General features: G+C 36.5%; 1 protein-coding gene across 1 annotated transcript in view; it reads right to left on the bottom strand.

Moving 5' to 3' along the window:
* Positions 1-5,176: 5,176 nt before the first annotated feature.
* Positions 5,177-21,978, bottom strand: part of LOC126474711 (protein alan shepard) — a 429,882-nt gene continuing 413,080 nt past the window's right edge. Inside the window, exon 12 of the mRNA XM_050102188.1 lies at positions 5,177-5,633. The gene's annotated coding sequence lies outside the window, so the exon portion shown is untranslated. The remainder of the gene's footprint in view (positions 5,634-21,978) is intronic.

Genomic DNA, 21,978 nt, shown 5'->3' with positions numbered 1-21,978 from the left:
TTTTGCATTTGGACGAGGTGTAGCTTACTTAGTGAAGACAGGAAGACTTAAATGCAGACACTTCTTTTTTCTTTGAGAAAAATCATGAATGCATGTCCCACATTGCAGGTCCATTTAAGAGGGAATGGGGAACTTTTTAACATGCTGACCTGCAACTGTTTATCTTCTACAAACACTGAGGCTGAAACATAGCACTGCAATATTTACAAGGAACTTGACAACAGCAATAGCTCAAAAAGTTTATTAGCTCTTAATTTACCTCGTTCAGAAAAATAATTGTCAACCAATATCAACATTACTCTTAAGTAATTAACATCTAACAATTCAATTTTGAAACAATTCTGGGGTTTCAGGTGCTGATAAAAAATTCCTCAGCATTATTCTGTAGTGCCCCCTTTCTACCTTGAGAAATTCATTTACATACATGGAAAAGAAATTCTAGTCTATGAAACATCTTACACATTTAAGATACAAGAAAACTTGTAACAAAATAAACTCTTTCTTTTACAATTGCAAGATTTCAAATACTTTTGTTATGTTTATGTATCTGTAGCATACAACACTTTATGAGGAAAATGTCCCTTGTAGTCTGAATATCAAAAAGAGAGACGGAAAACATACAACAGGAAAGCCTTACAACAATCAAATGGAAACAAAAATGACTGACACAACCCACATCAAATAAAATAAAAATAATTTAATAAAAATAAAATGTAACAGTCATCAAACACATTTACACATCAACCAATCTTAAATAAAGTTCATCTTTCATTAACAATCAAATAACAAACAATGCCACATACACAACAGAACATAGTTTCAAAAGCTGAAATTTAAAGTCTGCGCTGAACTTAAATTAATAACCAATAATCTAATTTCCTGGTTATGTTACACAATAAAAAACTGGTTCAAATGTGGCACTATATCAACAACAAATATATATCATTTCAGCTACTGACTGGTTTGAAATATGAAATTTTATGGCAAGAAACAACAAAATTGCTTTCATACCAAATGCTTAGTAAAAAAAATTGACATCAAACAATGAAATGTGGCTTATTAGAAACTGAAAAATCAGGTAAGCCAACTATTGCATGGGAGTGGAAGGTAAAAATAAAGGACACACAAATACCTAGTGCCCCAGAAACATTAAACTGGCCATTTCATCAACAATACCAACCTGCTCCAGCAACAAATATCAACATCCAATCAACTATTTGACACAACTCATTTCATTTGCCTCCCTTTAACTATGGCTCAGCCTCATATCCAAATGAAAAATTTCTACGAACCTATAAATATTCTAAAATTCTACACTATTAAACCTACACTACCACAAGAACAATTTCTTTCATCCCTCATCAGCAACTAATTCCTATGTACTACAGTTTCTCTTTCACACAATGAACACTGAGATGACAGGTGGACAAACACGACAACTATTTTTTATTTCATTTTCAAATTTGTTGATGGAAAAGTAATTACTCATCAACAAACGCTTATGAAAGAAAGTCAAATAATTAAAGATCATATCAGAACAATCAACAGTACAAAATAAAGCATCAGGCTTAGTCTAACTGTACATGTTTGATCAACATCTTTAAATCTAAAATTCTGTGTTGTGTATTACAAACGCTCTTTCAAACATATTTCTCAAATCTTAATGATAGTTGTCTAACATTTCTTAAATCTACAAAGAATGGCATTCAGCTTCAATCAAACTGGTCACTTTTACTACTGTTCTACAAGAATCATTATATTACTAATACTAACCTATGCCTATACATTATTGCACCAAATATGGTGCAAGTTTTTTTGTTTAAAAAAAAGCTTCATAAAGCTTACAGTTTCCCAGTAATGAAACAAATGTTTGTTTCTGCTTCAGAAAAGGGTTAGATAGTCTACAACTGTCCTCATGACACTTCTTCCAGACATGTTGTACCCTTGGAATCACCTGGGTACCTTTAAGTCAGAGCAGCAAGAGGGAGAACTCATTATTTCACATAAACAGCCAGAATGTCAAGATAGGGATATTGTCCTACCTCAAAATTTTCACAATTTTCTTCTTTATTATGACACACGCAAGTAAAATATACATGATTACAATTGAATATGGACTTCTCGGTTAATTCATTTTAAAAAATAGTTACCATTTCACCATCAAATTCAGATGTACCAAAATAAACTAAATATATCATTTCATGCTTACTTCTTCGTGTATTTAACAGTGTAAAATTGTTTCTCCCACAACGTCAATACAATTAATACAATGTATGATGCTACAGATCTATGAAAAATGTCTAAACTTTTTACAAATATGATCAAAAGTTTTACAAAATAACTAGCATAGGAAAGGTCATCTGAAGATGGTATTTTAAAATTCTTCAAAGTGGACCTCCTTTCAGGAATGATGTACCATCATCATACAACCATGCCCCCTGCTCTCCGGGAAAATAATAATAAAAAAAATTAACTATCAATTCTACAACAAAGTTTTTATGTAACAACTGTTAGATGATGGGTTATTTACCACACTAAATACCTATACTCTTTAATTTTTGGTTGACAGCTTTGAATACTTGCCATGTAACAGTCTCACTTGATCTACCTCTTTTTATTGATGGTCATTACAAATAGGAAATGATAGGACAGTCATTCAAGATAGATATCTATATATACCGTATATATCTATATGAAAAAAAACTGCTATGGAATAGATCATTTAAAAATCCCTAAGGACATAAAATTAACCTCCTCAAAGTAATATTTTGGACTAGCTTCCTCAATAGAAAAACTTTTTTTAAAATCTTCAACAGTACTATTACTCCATGGAGTAATTTAAACATTTTCAACCTTCTCGGTTATTTTCTTAAAGATCTACTTTCAATTCTAACACAAATCACACATTTTAAAATGCCTACCTGACTGAAACAATAACTAGACATTAAATTTGGCTTCACAGTATTTCATATACAAAGTTTTCCCTGTCTTTGAATTATTATGAAAAGGCACAATATCTAAAAAAAATTTCATTATAAAAATCCAAAGAACAAAATTATGTAGTAAAATCTCATAATTTCTCTCTATATTTTACAATAGGCTTTCTCAAAAATAAAATGTGATGGAAAAGTAAAAAATGCAACACTAACATCAGTTAGAATTATTGTAGGGACAAAAGTGAAAAAAAATACTACACAACATATTTATTCTTGCTTTGGATTTGGAATGTGAAAATACAAAATACATGGATAGTAGCACCTTACCACATTTGTTATACACAAATTTTCTATACTATGTTGGAGACTGTGACATTTTCCCAGCAGTCAGTCATTGTCGTATCCAGATGAAAACCGAAGGAATGAAAAGAAAAAAAGCTATTTCATAAAACTCATTCCAAGTGATGATGTACCAGTGAGTGACAAATCAAAAGAATATTGGAACAAGGGCAATTATTGCACATGTTATGAGTAAGAACTGACAGACATAAATTTGGCATTAAACTCAATGTTGATGAAAGAAATATAACTGAATTGTGACACTATGATGCTGGGATGTGAAGGCAACTGTTATAGATCCAACATTACACTACCTATCCATATGCTGTATCAATTTGTATTCTGTAACACACGGTTACAGAGGAACGAGAGCTACTACTGCATTTTGAAGTCGCAGATTTCCATTTAATGGCAACCCTTCATTGGTAAGAAAAGAATGAAAACTACTGTTAGCCACTAAGAATCAGCACTTTTCTTTGGAAGATTTGTTGGAAGAACTCCCGTTAACTGAGCAGCATTCACCATGGTTGAAAACTACACTACTATTACTTCCTTCTAGTGCAATAGGTCACCTAATGCCAATGACAATGTTACTATATTTTATATACAAAAGCTCACACCTAATCTCTGAAAAGAAACCAGGAAACAAAACATGGAATGTTGTATACAAAGTACAGAACTCAAAAAGATCTTCCTACACCCTACATTAAAATAGTTTGCCAAAATACCACAATATCAAAGTACCAGCAGATCAATACCTGCTAATTCAATTACAATAATATCTAAAATGATCCCCTTCTGTTCCAGTGGTCATTGAAAGCTGAACATGATAAAACCACTCAAGTTGTGCTTAAAGTATGAAAAGATAATTTATCTTTACAAAGTTTGCATTTTGTGTGTGTGTGTGTGTGTGTGTGTGTGTGTGTGTGTGTGTGTGTGTGTGGTGAGAGAGAGAGAGAGAGAGAGAGAGAGAGAGAGAGAGAGAGAGAGAGAGAGAGAGAGAGAGAGGGAGGGAGGGGGGGCAAGGGAGGGAGGGGGGCAAGGGAGGAGGGGGGGCAAGGGGGGGAGGGGGGGCAAGGGGGAGAGCGAGAGCGAGAGAGAGAGAGAGAGAGAGAGAGAGAGAGAGAGAGAGATCAAATGACAGGAAGTGTTACTAGTATTCCGATATATTTTACATACAGGCCTGTCACTCACAGGTTACTACTGCATTACAATGTAAACTAAAATTAAAACCGCTGTTACTAGTTGTACTTTTTAAAGAAACTTATTTTTTCTATATAAAGCACCAGCTTCAGAATGGTCCTCTTTCTGGATGTAAAACTGAAGAATCATATCACATAACAGGTTTTTTCCATTGTTACTGAAATGCTCAGTACCGGCCCCCGCTTTTCATACGTGGGGCAGAACTCATTGGAGAAAATGACCCTCTTACTGAATTGAGGATTCATGACTTTACTGTTTTAAGTTACAAATTCAATGAGAAGATTAATAATACTGACAATTCCTTAAAACTTTAATTTATGAACCAGAGAAAATTCAGAGTAGTATTTAAATTAATACAAGTCCAGCATAGGTGAAATCTGTCAGTTCTGTTGTAATACACTATACCAGTATTTTCACCATATAAAGAAGATATTTTATTTTAAACTATTTATAACAATAACTCAGTTGTCCAGTAACTTTTAGCGGGACTCATTAACACACAGAATCTGCTATCCAGACCGAACACTATATACAAAAAGATGCTTCTCGATAAGTAACTGAGCTATTAACAAACTACAGGTATTAAAATGACATGGTTCATTCAAGAATTTTACCGACTTCCTTTTTGAACTACAAACTGTAGCATCCCCACGTATCATCTACCTTAACCCCCCACCCCCCTCCCCCACCCCCTCCTCTCCAAAACTCTTTACATCACCACTTTGCTAACACTCATTGACATTAGGTAACCAAAAGTCTTTATCAACACCAACTGATGCAATGCTAAGGTACTCTCACAAAAAATGTACAGGACAAGAGGTTGTAGACAGCATAGCTAAACACATTTTACTCTACAGTAAAAAAATAATAAACTATATTTATTATTAATTTTTAATATTATTTCCGCTGACAGATGGTGGCAAGTCCGTGGATATAAAGTGGGAATTCTTCAACTCTAGTTTCATCATTTAAAGGTACTTGTTGACTCAATTCACTCTTCTTTAATTCTTGTACATATCAGTGAATGGATTTCCTTTCTTTCAATGATGATCTTAAAAATTTCCAGAGGAAGGAAATTGCAATGCTATTTTCCTTTTAAAATGTTTATTTTTTTCATCCTTTCACCTAAATTGTATGAAATGCATCAACTAACATCTGAAAAATAGAAAAAAATTATAATCAATACATCTGTACTTACTCATAAAAATTCATTAATCCTCTCTCTCTCTCTCTCTCTCTCTCTCTCTCTCTCTCTCTCACACACACACACACACACACACACACACAAAATTTAATTATGACAGAAGCATCATTATATAGAGGCCGCCTTAGCAAATATATTTAGTGTTGGTGATAGTATAGTTTTATTGTGTTTATGTGTGTTCCTGACATGAAATGGTGAAGTGGGAGTACCCATCATTTACCAGGACTTGCAAAGCTATTCATCAGGACTTCAGTATGTCAGAAACCAGTTTTGGAAGTATATTGGACTGATTGATACCACAGCTATTTGTTCATTTAGGACAAGTTATTACACAGATTTAAATCAACAGAAATACTTTGATTGATACCACAGCTGTCAGTTCATTTAGGGCAGGTAATCACCCAGACTTCAATAAACAGAAATACTGTGAAGGCAGAACAATGTTAGAACTAGGAATCTCTATTTCGTGGATGAGACGAAATATAAATAAATAAATATGAAACATCAACACATCTGATTTAAAAAACTCTGTCAATTGGTAGGAACATCCGAAATTATTGTATTCTGTTGTCATTAACATGAAATGAAATCATGTAATACAATATTACGCATTTTTATCTGTTAGCCAAGAACACCTGAAATAACATGTGAACTGTTACTATCAATTTATAAAATAATTTTACATAACATAAGTCTTTAATTTTCAAAACATTTCAAATAATCTGTGAAATTATGCACCATCAAACATGTCAGCAAAATTATCAAAAAGTCTTTTAGTCTGAAGGACAGAACTACTGTCTAATCAAAGATAAGCTCTAATCACACATAAAAAAAAAATGGTAGGAATGCAGAATCTAATTTCCTCATCATGCAATTTAAAAAACTAGGAAATTCATTGTTTGTTTTACATATCTGATGTAAACTTCAGTAATAACATTATTATTTGGTGGAATGGTGTGTGTAAAACTGTCAGGTGTGTTTGAAACTACGCTGTACATATGTCAGATCGATTAGATGTGATAATTTTTAATCATAGTATCAAAAAATGTAACATTAATAATGAAAACAGTGTTTAAAATGTACATAAGAACAGGAGTTGGCTCACTGGCCATCACTGTTGATCAGAGGTTTTGTGACACACCATCTATGTTGCTTTGTTCAACAAAAATTCGATGAAAATTATGAAGGTGTATCTGTTCCTTAATCTACATATCGTGCTGAAGGAACCTAAGACATGAATCCAGTTCTCAGGAAGAGCTCAGGATAACAAGCAGGTATCCTGAAATACACACCCATGTGGACTGTTAACATTTTGTCAACTGTACCAAGTTACACAAAGTCATTTTTCCTTGAAAGAAGCAGATGTTTCATTGCAAAGTGGTTGGAATATTTGGAATTAATCAGTTTTAACTTCACAATGTGATGGAAAAAGCTGATATCTGAGGTAATACTGGATAAAGTGCTAAAACTGTTTTAACATTCAAGTATGCTGGACATACAGGAATAAGAAAATAAAATTAAAATAGGAGCAAACAAACATGAATTAAATCTATGGAATGAAATGTTGGAATGAAACTAAGTGGACCAAAGTTCCTTTTTGGAATCAAAATTAGATGTGGATTGCACAACAAACAAGATAAGCATTTAAAATTAATACCATTTACATTGCTTAGTGAAGTGTGCTTAGGACATGTGAAAAACTTTTTGTTTGGATTTTTTTATTAGCAATTTATTGAAAATGTATGATTTTGGGGATGGGGACATTGTTGATCGGGAACAGGGTGTAAATGGAATCGTAGATTCAGAACACACCAACGATAATGTGCAGGTTTTAGTGAACAATGACAATTTACATGGTGTAAGTCACAAAAAGGGAGCTGTAGGCAGAGATTTACATATTGAATGTTATCCATTTTTATGGATTTCACCACAGAGAACAGTCAGGTAATGACAGCAACTTATTTGAACAGCTCACAAAATTCTTAGGGGAAAAGTTGGACAAACACGACAAGTACATAGTGGAAAATTTTGATAATGGAACAGTGTTCTTGGAGGGATAATGAAGGCTATAAATGAAGTGAAAAACTAATTAACCAATACATTCACACAAATTGACAATCTGGAAGAGCAATTAAGAAATTTTAAGTTCTCTGTAAAAACTGGGCACCAGGTGATTGACACATGTATTAACTTAGTACAGAATAAATTGAATAAGGTACAGAATGAATTAATTACTGAAATTGATAGAAATGTCAAAAGTTTTAAGATAATGCATGACATGATAATAAATGAGAGGGAAATTTTTGTACAAAAGTTAATCGAATGTACAAATTTGTTGATAGTAAGTTGTCAGATATAGCCAGTAGAACAGGAGAGGAAAGTAAAAAAAAAATCAGCAGAAAGTCACAGATGGAATGAGAAATGCTGATCCATTTCAAAGTAGGACATTGCACATTACTAATAAGTTATCTCAGTTACATGACGATTTAGTTGTTAAGAATTTTTGTTGTAGTTGTGGCAGTGTAGGGAGTGGTGTAAAAATGAAGAGTTTTCCAGGAGAAAACAAGATGCAACCTGCTGATTCCATTAAGCAATGGAAAGATAATTTTGTGTTTGGACTGCCTAAAGCCTTAAAAATTATACTTGTAAAACAGATTTTGGATTAGAAAGCAACCAAACTATTAGCTCAGAAATAACTCGCAGTGAGTTCCAAAAAAAAAAAAAAAAAAAAAAATTTAAGAAGTTTTGGTCAGACTAAGCAAGCAAGAACAAAAAGTAAACTCCTAAATTAACCTAATTTCAAAGAAGGTAGTGGTTGAATAGGAAATGTAGAGGAAGAGATGATTCATAAACAAGATTACACCACAGGAATGTCAGGATAACATGGCAGGTTAGTGGAATTAATTTCAACAAAGAATTTTAGGAGGACAAACTAAGTGAAATGAAAGATGAGGAAGACAGGAATCAAAATAGTGGACTACAACTGGGTGAAGATGTTCTGAGAAACCTTTTTGATGAAGCAAGTAGCTAGTCTGTATCTGTAGAAGAGCCTTATGAATGCCCTGATGAATATGAGATTGTCAGATTAATGGAAAATGAAAATGTAGAGGGGGGGCCTGTGCACATGTTATCGCGGATGTTGATGGAGTGGAGACACAGAATTATGTAGTAGAGGGGGAAGAAAACAGGACAGGTAGCTGTTTTGAGGAGGATATTAGTGGTTCCTGTACAGAGGACAATGAAGGACATACAGGTAGACGTGTGGATAATAGCATTGGTAATGAGAACTCTGTCAATAAGATGTTTGACTTTGTGATGAATTACAAGGGATGATTTATGTAGTATTGAAGGAGGACAAAATTATGAAAAATGATGTTAGGAACACAGCTGAATGTGGCAATAAAGAGCAGGGCAATGTTAGGCAAGTACATGATAATCAGCTCATACCTGCAGACATCAATGAAATAGTGTTGAACTTGAATTTATATTAAAAGCCAAAACAAACCCAGTGGTGAGAAAATACTGAAGTAACATGGGAGCATTATAATGATAAAGAAAAATGGTAATTAAATATGAGGTGTCCAGAATGAGATTTTCACTCTGCAGCGGAGTGTGTGCTGATACGAAACTTCCTGGCAGATTAAAACTGTGTGCCGGACCGGCACACAGTTTGATGATGACTGGATCCACAGCCTTTGTGAAATTTTTCAATGAAATTATTCTGCCACAGGCTGTTGAAAAATTATTTATTATTGACACTGGTCATATTTTCATGCATTCTGAAGACAGTCAGTCATCAAATATAATGCATTTAATTATGAAACTGACAAAAGTTCAAGGTGGAAATTTCAAAGCTATTTGGATGGGATGTTGTAACCCAGTTGATAATGTAAAGCTGTGACATGCTGTGTAAGAGCAGTTGTATGTGGTACTGTGAATTTATCTGCTCTTCCATATACCATACACATTAGAAAGCTGGTGTAATAATGATATTAAAACTTAAGTTTAACTTTCATGTAGCATGTGTGGTAAATGGATCACAAAATCAGCAAAGACGTGAAGGCACAAAAGGTATGCGCTATGGAATGCAAAGATGTTCATATATGGATTAAGTATCAGGTGGTTTGGGAATGTGTGCATGGAAAGGAGTAAAGTGACATAAATGTGTCTTGAATGAAAATTGAATCCACAAATGACACTGGGAATACAGATTTTAAAAAAAAAAAAAAAAAAAAAAAAAAAGCTGAAGTGACTATAAAGCCACAATAAAACAATACCCACAAAATATAAGTACAGAAGAGGATCTGAAATCTCAGATACAAATAAAAATAACAGTCCACATACGTAAACCAAGTGCAAGTAATACAAAAAAGGAAAGGAACAGGTACCAAGTAGTACAAAGTGTAGCATAGTCTAGAATATTTGTCAGGATTAAAACAGCTGAAGTCAGTCATATTAAAAAACATTTGATTATAAAATGTTCCTGAACCGGTCCAGGAGTTTCATAATTTTAAGGTCAGTCAGTTCATTCGATATGTATCCTGGCTGGTCTTGAAATGCTCTATAAATTTAGATATCTCCTAAATATTCAAGCTGTCTTCCTTTTCAGATTGTAATTAGAATTTCTAAAGAGTTTTCAGTGTTATCTAACTTAGGTTTAGTCACCAAAATATGGTTTACATACTGTGGTTTACATACTGTGTTCTCTAAAACGCATGTCAAAACCTCAACCAGTCTGCTCTATACAAAAGTTATTGCAGTCTGAACAGCTGATTTTGCAAACTCCAGAATTTGTGTAACATTTATTGTGTTGGATACTGTGGTGTAAGAAGTATTGGGCAGAGTAACCATTGTTCAGTGCAGTATATCTAAGGATCATCAGTTCTTTGTTAATTTCACTTTGTTCTAGGGGAAGATTGATTAGCCTGTGAATCTCAGAATCATTGTGGATGAAATTATCAGTGAAAGTAGGCTTACAGTACAAATCTATGAAGACCATTTTTGTTCTTTATTGTCAGACCCAAAATGTTAAAAGCACATTGTTTTACTAATTCTGTGGGCACATTGTTTTACTAATTCTGTGGCAAAATTAAAGTTCATGTGCATACTATCAAACTGTGTTAACATAAAGTCAATGTCAATGAATGATCCTCTAAATAACACTAACATGCCATCCATGTACCTACTATAATATTCAATTTTATTTGCTGTGGTGGGAAATGTTGAACTGATTTTTGAGATGGTTAACAAAAATGGTAGCAAGTATAATCACTATACAACCACCTATGGCAATGCCCTAAGGTTCTCCAAAAATTTGATTACTGAACTTGAAATAGTTGTAGGAGAGTATCAGATGTAGTACGCTAATGAGCCATTAATTTCTTGTACACTGACTTTCTTGCACACGAGAAGCTTCTGTTCAATGACTTCAATAGTGTCTTAAATGGGAATGTTGGTAAATAAATTAGTTATGTCAAAGGATAAAAATTAACCATTAGCAGGAACGAAAATATCTTTAATTTTGGGTGTTAGTTCAAGTGAATTTTTAAAAGTATAGTTTTCTTTGAAAATTTAATATTCTTTCAGTAGTGTACCTAATTCTCTGTAGACTTTATATGTGGGCTGTCTATATAATTAACAAATGGACAAATTGGGGTATCACTTTTATGGGTCTTGGGTTCAGCATGGGGTGTGCAGGTCCATAACCAAGAGTTCTTTTACATATTTTTCACAAGAAATAAAATCACACTTCTTTACTGCTTTTCTAACTAAAGTGTTAAATTTGTTAGCTGGATCTTTATTTAACTTTACAAGACAATTGTGTGCTTTATTAACGTAATTAACTCTATTGATAATGACCAAACTATTCCCTACATCTGCCTTGAGGATGATAACATTGACCTCAACTAATTTTTTGTCAATTTCATGAACTGTCCTTTTTCTTTGCTTGTGAGATTGTTATTCTCTTTATCTCTTGTCTATCTGAGCAGCAATAATCTCTGCAATTTTACTGTGATTCTATTCTGTTTTAAGAAGGTAACGGGGCCATGTCTAAGCCAATTTTAGTGTTGGCAATAATATTCTTAAGCAAGCTACCTTTCATCCTCAGTATCATTTGTGGCTTCTATTTTTATTTAACAAGTATTTCTTTCACTTTTCTCCATTCTATGCACACAGTTCACAAACCACACGATACCGACTCGCTATATTAGCAGCATTGTACTTCATAGCTCATATTCTTTGTATGTTTATATTTTTGCTGATTTTGTGAGCCATTTACCGCACCTGGAGAACACACATGAAAGCTCGCATACGTAATACCTTTTTATGTGTGTGTTCTCCTCCTGCTGCCGCTGCTCTGCGAGTAGATTATTCATGTATCAATTTTCAAAAAATTATTATTTTGCTTGATAAACAAGTGTTTATATCATTATTTCACCAGCTTACTGTTATGTGTGGTATATGGAAAAGCTGATAAATTCACAACACCACTGCAACTGCTTGTACACAGCATGTCGCAGCTTTCTGTTATTCAATGGATTACAATAACATACGTAAGTAGCTTCAAAATTGTCACTTTCAATGTTCCGTCAATTTCATAATTACTTTTATTATTATACCATTTTCAGAAAGCTTGAAAATGACAACATATCAAAACTGTAATCACAATAAACAATGTTTCAACAGCCTAAAGTGGAATGATTTCATTTAAAAAGTTCTGAAAGAGGTCTGTCAGGATTTACATGCAGACAAGGAGGGGGGGAGGGGGGTAGGTAGGCGTAGATTCTAAATAAATAATAAATTAACAAATACACTACTGGCCATTAAAATTGCTACACCAAGAAGAAATGCAGATGATCAATGGGTATTCATTGGACAAATATATTATACTAGAACTGACATGTGATTACATTTTCACGCAATTTGGGTGCATATATCCTGAGAAATCAATACCCAGAACAAACACCTCTGGCCGTAATAATGACCTTGATACGCCTCGGCATTGAGTCAAACAGAGCTTGGATGGCGTGTACAGGTACAGCTGCACATGCAACTTCAACACGATACCACAGTTCATCAAGAGTCGTGACTGGCGTATTGTGACAAGCCAGTTGCTTGGCGATCATTGGCCAGACGTTTTCAATTGGTGAGAAATCTGGAGAATGTGCTGGCCAGGGCAGCAGTCGAACATTTTCTGTATCCAGAGAAGCCCATACAGGACCTGCAATTTGCGGTCGTGCATTATCCTGCTGAAATGTAGGGTTTCGCAGGGATCGAATGAAGGGTAGAGCCACAGGTCATAACACATCTGAAATGTAATGTCCACTGTTCAAAGTGCCGTCAATGTGAACAAGAGGTGACCCAGACGTGTAATCAATGGCATCCCATACCGTCACACCGGGTGATACGCCATTATGGTGATGATGAATACACGCTTCCTATGTGCATTCACCGCGATGTCGCCAAGCACGGATGCGACCATCATGATGCTGTAAACAGAACCTGTATTCCTCCAAAAAAATGATGTTATGCCATTTGTGCACCCAGGTTCATTGTTGAGTACACCATCACAGGTGCTCCTGTCTGTGATGCAGCGTCAAGGGTAACTGCAGCCATGGTCTCCGAGCTGATAGTCCATGCTGCTGCAAACGTCATCAAACTGTTCATGCAGATGGTTGTTGTCTTGCAAACGTCCTCATCTGTTGACTCAGGGATGAAGCCGTGGCTGCACGATCCGTTACAGCCATGCGGATAAGATGGGATCTGGCACAGCGTTCCGTATTACCTTCCTGAACCTACCAATTCCATATTCTGCTAACAGTCATTGGATCTCAACCAACGTGAGCAGCAATGTCGCGATATGATAAACTGCAATCGCGATGGACTAAAATCTGACCTTTATCAAAGTCAGAAACGTGATGGTACACATTTCTCCTCCTTACACGAGGCATCACAACAACGTTTCACCAGGCAATGCCGGTCAACTGCTGTTTGTGTATGAGAAATCGGTTGGAAACTTTCCTCATGTCAGCACGTTGTAGGTGTCGCCACTGGCGCCAACCTTGTGTGAATGCTCTGAAAAGGTAATCATTTGCATATCATAGCATCTTCTTCCTGCCAGTTAAATTTCACATCTGTAGCATGTCATCTTTGTGGTGTAGCAATTTTAATGACCAGTAGTGTAGTAATGTACCTCTGGGGGCTCTAGAGCCTCCTTCCTAGTCCCTTCTCTTCCATTCCTTGGGCTTTTGTACCTTGTCATTTACCATCCTTCAGTGGCTCCCTGTTTCAAATTCTTCCATCTATGCACATCCCATGGGACTTACATTTCCACAGAACACTTGGTTGAAAACCACCAATGTTAAAAGAGGGGTTAATTGAAGAAGAGAACGGATTGGAATTTAAAGAAATATAAAGTTATCTGTTGGATGAAGATGAGAATAAAGATGGAATTGATGTGCAAGGGAGCTCATGTGTGTGTGGAAACAGGTAATTGGATTCCAGAATGAGATTTTCACTCTGCAGCGGAATGTGCGCTCATATGAAACTTCTTGGCAGATTAAAACTGTGTGCTGGGCCAAGACTCGAACTCGGGACCTTTGCCTTTTGCAGTGGTAGAGCATTTGCCCGTGAAAGGCAAAGGTCCCGAGTTGGAGTCTCGGCCTGGCACACAGTTTTAATCTGCCAGGAAGTTTCAGGTAATTGGACTGGTTGACAATGGAAGTCCTATAAGCAGAATCTCAGGAAAATTAAAGGATAGGGTAAAAAGTGGAGAAAAGTTTGCTGAACTTCCAATAGCTGTGGTTAGAATTGAAGGTGCTACAGGAAAGTACAGTAAGTTGGTGAATACACAAGTTTTGTTATCATTCAAAACAAATAATGTTTCATTTGTCCACGGGCGTTTGGTGATAAAAGACTGGAATAAAAGTTTAATTTTAGGGATGGATTTGATTATAAAAGCAAAAGTTGGTTTCAATTGGGGGTGACATGAAATTATTATTCACAGATCCAAAAAGTGGAATTTGTTCTGAGACTGATATAGTAATGATAAAAATCTGCAACAGCAGTAATCAAATCAGGGGGTGGAACAGTTGGATAAAAGGAATTGTTATGAGGGTAATGAATCATACAGTGAGTTAATAGCCAAAAAGGTAAGGGAAGCTGAGAAACTGATTCCAAAGGAAAAAAGGGAACTAAATAAATTTTTATGTGAGTTTTGTGCCAGCTTTGATGAAAAATAAGGAGAGTAAGAAATTATCAATGCAAGTCAGAGATGTTACTCCAGAAGATGTAAAACTGGAAAATGTTAGGTAGTAGTAATAGTAGTAGTAGTAGTCACTACAATAACTTGTTAGTAGTAATTTCACAGGGATATGAGTGAATAAGACTCATTTTAGACTCCATACATTTGAATAAACGGTTGAAAAGGGAAACAAAGCACCCAGAAAATACAGATGAATTATTTAACAAGTTTGAAGATATTAAATACATGACTAGCCTGGTACTGCCTTCTGTATTTTACCAAACTGCATTAAAAATTGACTCAAGAAAGTAAATCACATTCTTGTATAATGGAAGGTGTTGTCAATACAGTGTTTTAGCATTTGGGTTAAATATTTATGTGACAATTTATTCATGCATTATTTTGTTGTTATGGTCTTCAGTCCAAACACTGGTTTGATGCAGCTCTCCGTGCTGTTCTATCCTGTGCAAGCCCGTTCACCTCTGAATATTTCAGCAAACTACATTCTTATGAATCTGCTTAGTGTATTCATCTCTTGGTCTCTCTATATGATTTTTATCCCATATGCTTCCCTCCACTATTAAATTGGTGGTCCCTTGATGTCTCAAAATGTGTCCTATCAACCAATCCTTTATAATCAGGTTAAGCCATAAATGTCTTTTCTCCCCAATTCTATTCAGTACCTCCTCATTAGTTACTTGATTTACTACCTAATCTTCAGCATTCTTCTCTAGCACCACATTTCCGTAGCTTCTATTCTCTTCTGGTCTAAACTGCTCACTGTCCATGTTGCTCTTCCATACATGGCTACACTTCATACAAATACTTTCAGAAAAGACTTCCTGCCACTTAAATCTATACTCTGTGTTAACAAATTTCTCTTCTTCAGAAATGCTTTTCTTGGCATTGTCAGCCCACATTTTATATCCTCTGTACTTCAACCATTGTCAGTTATTTTGCTTCCCAAATAGCACAACTCATCAACTACTTTAATCATCTCATTTCCTAATCTAATTCCTTCAGCATCACCTGATTTAATTTGATGTCATTTCATTAGCCTCATTTTGCTTTAGTTGATGTTCACCTTATATAGTCCTGTCAAGATACTGTCCATTCCGTTCAACTGCTCTTCCAAGTCCTTTGCTGTCTCTGACAGAATTACAATGTCATCAGCAAACCTTGAAGTTTTTATTTCTTCTCCCTGGACTTCAATTCCTATTCCAAACTTTTCTTTTGTTTCCTTTACTGCTTGCATAGTATTAACTGCTGCTTCCCTTTAATGCCCATCAACTCTTATAACTCCCTCCTGGTTTCTGTACAAGCAACAAAGGCCACGAAGAAAATTCAAATGTACAATTCTAATGGAAATAATGTGAATAATTTCAGTGTCAGACAAATGGCACCTAACAAAACTGGATTTGTAATACAGTGAAAAGGTGAGATCACCATAAACTATGAGATACATAACCATTCACTCATCTGTAAGTTCTTATTATTAGAAAACTTATGTAAAGGCCACAATCAGGCACAAAAAACTTTTGTAGCAATTATTCACAGTGAAATCTCAGACTGTTTGGGAAAGGAGCATCATCTTAAGGTGTGAACCTCTGCCCTCTAAGGACAGACAAATTTTTAGGATCCCAATGTTGCAAAAATCAGTTCATAGTCTTGAGTTGCTGCAGAATATTAACATCTTTAATTTTCAAATAACTCTTCTTTTGTAGCTAAGTCTGGAATGTATCATGGCAACTTCAAACAAATATGTCCATTTGAAAAAAGCAAATAACATGAAAAAATGATTCATGTACAGGAGAATTTTCTGGTTGGAAACCCTCATTCTGATTTGAAAATACTTCAATCTGTCCAAAACTACTTTAGAGTTGACAGTGAGAATAGAAGTGCTACGGTGGGAAGCCCATGTGGCAGGCTAAGGCTGCTTTCTACCAATACCACCCTGCCTGCAGCTACAGCTAAGCCCTTGAAGTTGCCAAACTTTCACCCCACACCACAAAACTTCCTGTTTGCAGTGAGCTTCAACTGCAATCAGCTTGCTGTCCTGTGTGATTGCTGTGCCCTGCGACTTTCCGTGTGTTCATTTTCACAGTTGTAGGAGTTATTCTTTTCCTTGCTGTTACTATTGTGTGTTGTCATTGTTATTCATTGTGTAGTACTCAATGAGGTCAGTGGAAAGTTTGATGAAAGTTCCATTCTCTTGGACAGAGTATTACTGTATGACAGCAATTGAGAAAAATCATTTGTTCTTTATATTCCACCTTAATGAGAAACTTCATGATGGCTTGCTGCTATCTGCTAACAAAGTTTCCAATATAAACACAAACACTGTTGTGAAGACTGGGAAGGAAATATTCAACAAACAAAAGGAAGGTGTATAATCATACAAACTTAATATCCCGGGGAAAAAAAAGTAATGTGGACATGCAGATTACCAATGCAGATTTGTTTGAAAAGGATGCGATTCTTTGGCATGTTTATGAGTATAATTGCAGGAAGGAATGTGTGACGCTCTGGAAGCTACTGGTTACACTTACAGAATCAAGAGTTTTTCATGGCAGTCACACATCCTTGTCCACAGTTTTACACAATCTAGGATTTCACTATGGACATTTTTGTGTCTTTAAGCAACTGACAGAGGGGGAGGATATAGTTGCACAGCAATGCAGACTTTTAAGGAACATGCATCGATGAAGAGGTGTGGCTTGAGGAAATGTGGGTCAAGCCTGGTCATGCTATCAAGCAGGCCAGGACAGATGACACAGCTAAAGGGACAATGGCAATGCCTTCTGGAAAGGGGAGGGGAGGGGAGGGGGGGGGGGGGCAGGGCAGACTTATTCTTCTTCATGCAGGCACCTCACAAAATATTCTCCGAAATAGTCTCCTGCTTTTTAAATCAAAGAAAACAGGAGATTTTCATGAAGAAATAAACCACGTTATATTTACAAAGTAGTTAGAACAATTGTTCTAGATAATGTTCCCTACCATTCACTCCTTGTCGACAAGGCACCAACCAAGGCAAACTGAAAGGAGGAAATGACTGACTGGCATCAGTGGCGCAACATCGATGCAAGTGATGACCTTACAAAGCTGGAGCTCAGGGGGGAAAAAGCTCTCTCCATGAGGCACAGTTACCCCTTTGCAAAATCAATTAACTGGCAATAAAACACGGGCACACAGTTGTTAGGTTACCACATTACCACTGCCATTTCAACCGAATAAAGTTAATGTGGGCTCAAATTGCCAGTTGCCAGGAATAACAATAAATTTACCCTCTCTGTAGTTGAAGCACTCACAAGAGAAGCTTTCAGGGACATCACCTCTGAATACTGGAAGAAAGTCATTTAATGTACACAGAGTATCACAGACAGCACATAGCAGAATGAAGCTCTTTTAGAAAATTCAGTGGAAGAGATGATGATTTCATTAAATGACAACAATGAGAGTGACAACAGTAATGACACTTCAAGAATCCATCATTACGACGACAGTAATATCAGTGGAGTTTTTCCATTATCACCATAGATATGACACACAGGCAGATTCAGCTACACATTTCGTGTGGGCAGTTTACACCTGCAAGTAGCTAAATAATAAAATATCTCATTCTAAGTTATGAAATTTTTACAAGAAGGCCCTAATAGCATGTAATTAAAAATTCCAAAGTAAATTCATCTCACGAATTCCGACTGTATCATACAAAATAAATATTACTGTTCACAATATAACTGCTGTTATATAGGCCCTGTTATTCATATCACTTTTTTTCTTTCTAAACAATAGAGGTTGGCCTATTTAACATAAGTTTTCCCACCATGATAAACACACTTAATCTTACTTTTTGTCATGTTAGAATTAAGTAGGCAGATCAGAAAAATTAATAACAGTTTCATTAGAAGCCTATAGCAATCCGTCAAATTATCTCGATTACAGAGCTCCAGCAGAGTTCTGGTTTCGAAAATTGATGCATTCTTATGATTTCATTTGCATAATGTATGCACTTAACTTCAATAACAAAAAAGTTTCCTGCATGTCAAAAATTCAGTAATATCATGAAAACATGGTTTTTGTAAACTTGTTGCTGCAGATAAAACTAAAATCAGAATGTAGTGTAACTCTTCCAGAACACATTCATGCAACAGTGAACAGTTTCGCCTGTTTGAGTGAGTTCAATTAAAGATAAGGTAACACAGGACTTCCATGTGGGACGTGGAAAAACTGTTCCACCCCTCCATATGCTCCTGCCAAAGTATCAATCCTAAAGTAACGTTAGACAGACTATTGTGTCAATGGCGGCTCATCCTTGTACTCTGTGAGCAAAAACTGCACACTGTCTAGTGATGAAAGTGAAGTGTGAAATAAAGACTTTCATTAGCTGCACACATTTTAGGAGTTTCATTCTCAGGAGTTCAAATGTTTAAAGTTTTGACTGTTGTGTATGATATTAGTGGCTGTGCCAGGTTGCTGCATTGCCACGCCTCTTCAGCGTGCTCTGTGCTCAATACTTATAAAGCATTCACAGTTTCTCAGCTATTTTTGTCTAGGTTTTGCGCAGGTACTGGGTAAGTAAGAGAATTTGTTTATAATATTTACACTACTTACTGCATTCTCACAGCATAGCATAATAATGCAAAATTGACACAAATCAGAGTGTAAATTTCCAACACAATAAGTGGCAGTGGCTGAAATTTTAATTGCCCAGCATGTTATATAAGAACCAATCACAGTACTACTCATAAGAGTAAAAGACATTTGTAATTCAGGGAGTTACACCACACTGACACACCATATGGAGTGCAGAAACACAGGAAACTCTTCTTTGTGTCATATCTAAAATTTCAGATGTGGAATAGGCACTTGAAGTCGCACGTTAGAGCCAAGGGTAGAACAACGATAAGATATATCTGAATACTAAAACACTCAGTATTATGACTTTGTAGTTTGGTGGTGAAGTCTGATGCATGGACAATCAAATCAACTGAATGTTAAAGTAAGATTGCCATACTGAAAATCATTCTTAGTTAAACATTCACCATTTTATGTCATATTGTTTTTTTAATATTCACCACAAAGTGGGGATACTGACTCGCACATAGACATAACAAAGAGGCTGTCACAAATACAGCTTTCGGTCAGTGAGGTCTTCTTCAAAATTAGATGACAAACACACACATACGCACTCACACAATTGCAACTCACACACTGCAGTGTGGCCTCAGTTGCCTGAGACTGCAGTCATGTGTGAGAGTATATATATATATATATCCCTCTTTCCTGATGAGGCAACAGTTTGTTGCGAAAGCTTGAATTTTGTGTGTATGTTTGTGTGTCTGTCGACCTGCCAGCACTTTCATTTGGTAAGTCACATCATCTTTGTTTTTAGATATATTTTTCCTACGTGGAATGTTTCCCTTTATTATAACAATATATATATATATATATATATATATATATATATATATATATATATATATATATATATATATATATACACACACACACACACACACACACCTAAAAACACACCTATATACACACACACACCTAAAAACAAAGATGATGTGACTTACCATACTTACTTTTGAAGGCCAGACATACCAACAATTAAAGGGAACAGCCATGGGTACCAGGATGGCCCCCTCATACGCCAACCTATTCATGGGTCGCTTAGAGGAAGCCTTCTTGGTTACCCAGGCCTGCCAACCCAAAGTTTGGTACAGATTTATTGATGACATCTTCATGATCTGGACTCACAGTGAAGAAGAACTCCAGAATTTCCTCTCCAACCTCAACTCCTTTGGTTCCATCAGATTCACCTGGTCCTACTCGAAATCCCATGCCACTTTCCTTGACGTTGACCTCCACCTGTCCAATGGCCACCTTCACACGTCCGTCCACATCAAACCCACCAACAAGCAACAGTACCTCCATTATGACAGCTGCCACCCATTCCACATCAAACGGTCCCTTCCCTACAGCCTAGGTCTTTGTGGCAAACGAATCTGCTCCAGTCCGGAATCCCTGAACCATTACACCAACAACCTGACAACAGCTTTCACATCCCGTAACTACCCTCCCGACCTGGTACAGAAGCAAATAACCAGAGCCACTTCTTCATCCCCTCAAACCCAGAACCTCCCACAGAAGAACCACAAAAGTGCCCCACTTGTGACAGGATACTTTCCGGGACTGGACCAGACTCTGAATGTGGATCTCCAGCAGGGATACGACTTCCTCAAATCCTGCCCTGAAATGAGATCAATCCTTCACGAAATCCTCCCCACTCCACCAAGAGTGTCTTTCCGCCGTCCACCTAACCTTCGTAACCTGTTAGTTCATCCCTATGAAATCCCCAAACCACCTTCCCTACCCTCTGGCTCCTATCCTTGTAACTGCCCCCGGTGTAAAACCTGTCCCATGCACCCTCCCACCACCACCTACTCCAGTCCTGTAACCCGGAAGGTGTACACGATCAAAGGCAGAGCCACATGTGAAAGCACCCACGTGATTTACCAACTGACCTGCCTACACTGTGATGCATTCTATGTGGGAATGACCAGCAACAAACTGTCCATTCGCATGAAAGGACACAGGCAGACAGTGTTTGTTGGTAATGAGGATCACCCTGTGGCTAAACATGCCTTGGTGCACGGCCAGCACATCTTGGCACAGTGTTACACCGTCCGGGTTATCTGGATACTTCCCACCAACACCAACCTATCCGAACTCCGGAGATGGGAACTTGCTCTTCAATATATCCTCTCTTCCCGTTACCCACCAGGCCTCAATCTCCGCTAATTTCAAGTTGCCGCCACTCATACCTCACCTGTCATTCAACATCATCTTTGCCTCTGCACTTCCGCCTCGACTGACATCTCTGCCCAAACTCTTTGTCTTTAAATATGTCTGCTTGTGTCTGTATATGTGTGGATGGATAGGTGTGTGTGTGTGTGCGCGCGAGTGTAAACCCGTCCCTTTTTCCCCTAAGGTAAGTCTTTTTGCTTCCGGGATTGGAATGACTCCTTACCCTCTCCCATAAA

The sequence above is a fragment of the Schistocerca serialis genome, chromosome 4, assembly GCF_023864345.2.
Source record: "Schistocerca serialis cubense isolate TAMUIC-IGC-003099 chromosome 4, iqSchSeri2.2, whole genome shotgun sequence".
NCBI lineage: Eukaryota > Metazoa > Arthropoda > Insecta > Orthoptera > Acrididae > Schistocerca > Schistocerca serialis.
The sequence above is the reverse complement of the archived record's forward strand: the minus strand, read 5'-3'. Positions and strand labels throughout refer to the sequence as shown.